Source organism: Coenobita brevimanus, chromosome 1 (assembly GCF_032717465.1).
Source record: "Coenobita brevimanus isolate Jiangsu-jjx chromosome 1, ASM3271746v2, whole genome shotgun sequence".
Taxonomy (NCBI): Eukaryota; Metazoa; Arthropoda; class Malacostraca; order Decapoda; family Coenobitidae; genus Coenobita; species Coenobita brevimanus.
The window spans coordinates 5,769,146-5,769,469 of record NC_136954.1 but is presented as its reverse complement, the minus strand read 5'-3'; positions in this window follow the sequence as shown (position 1 = coordinate 5,769,469).

Sequence of the window (324 nt, the reverse complement as noted above, 5' to 3'; positions counted from 1 at the left end):
AGGCATCAAAACAAGCGATTTACACAACGCCTTTCACCCAGTTATAATTCCATACTGTTTCACTGCCAGATTGGGAAGATTACACTGCAAATCGTCAAACTCTTGTATGATCGGTACAACTCTAGCACTCTGTTTCAGCTTAAAGCCAGACGATTTTATGCAGTGTGGAGTATAAGGTTTTACTGCTTCCATTAACCCCCGTATGGTCGGTACAACTTTAGCATTCTCTTCCAGCTTACGCCAGACGATTTTATTCAGCTGAAAGTGACTCACAGGAGCCTGGGGATGTCAGAGCTACACCCTATAATATACAGTGTTAAGTCT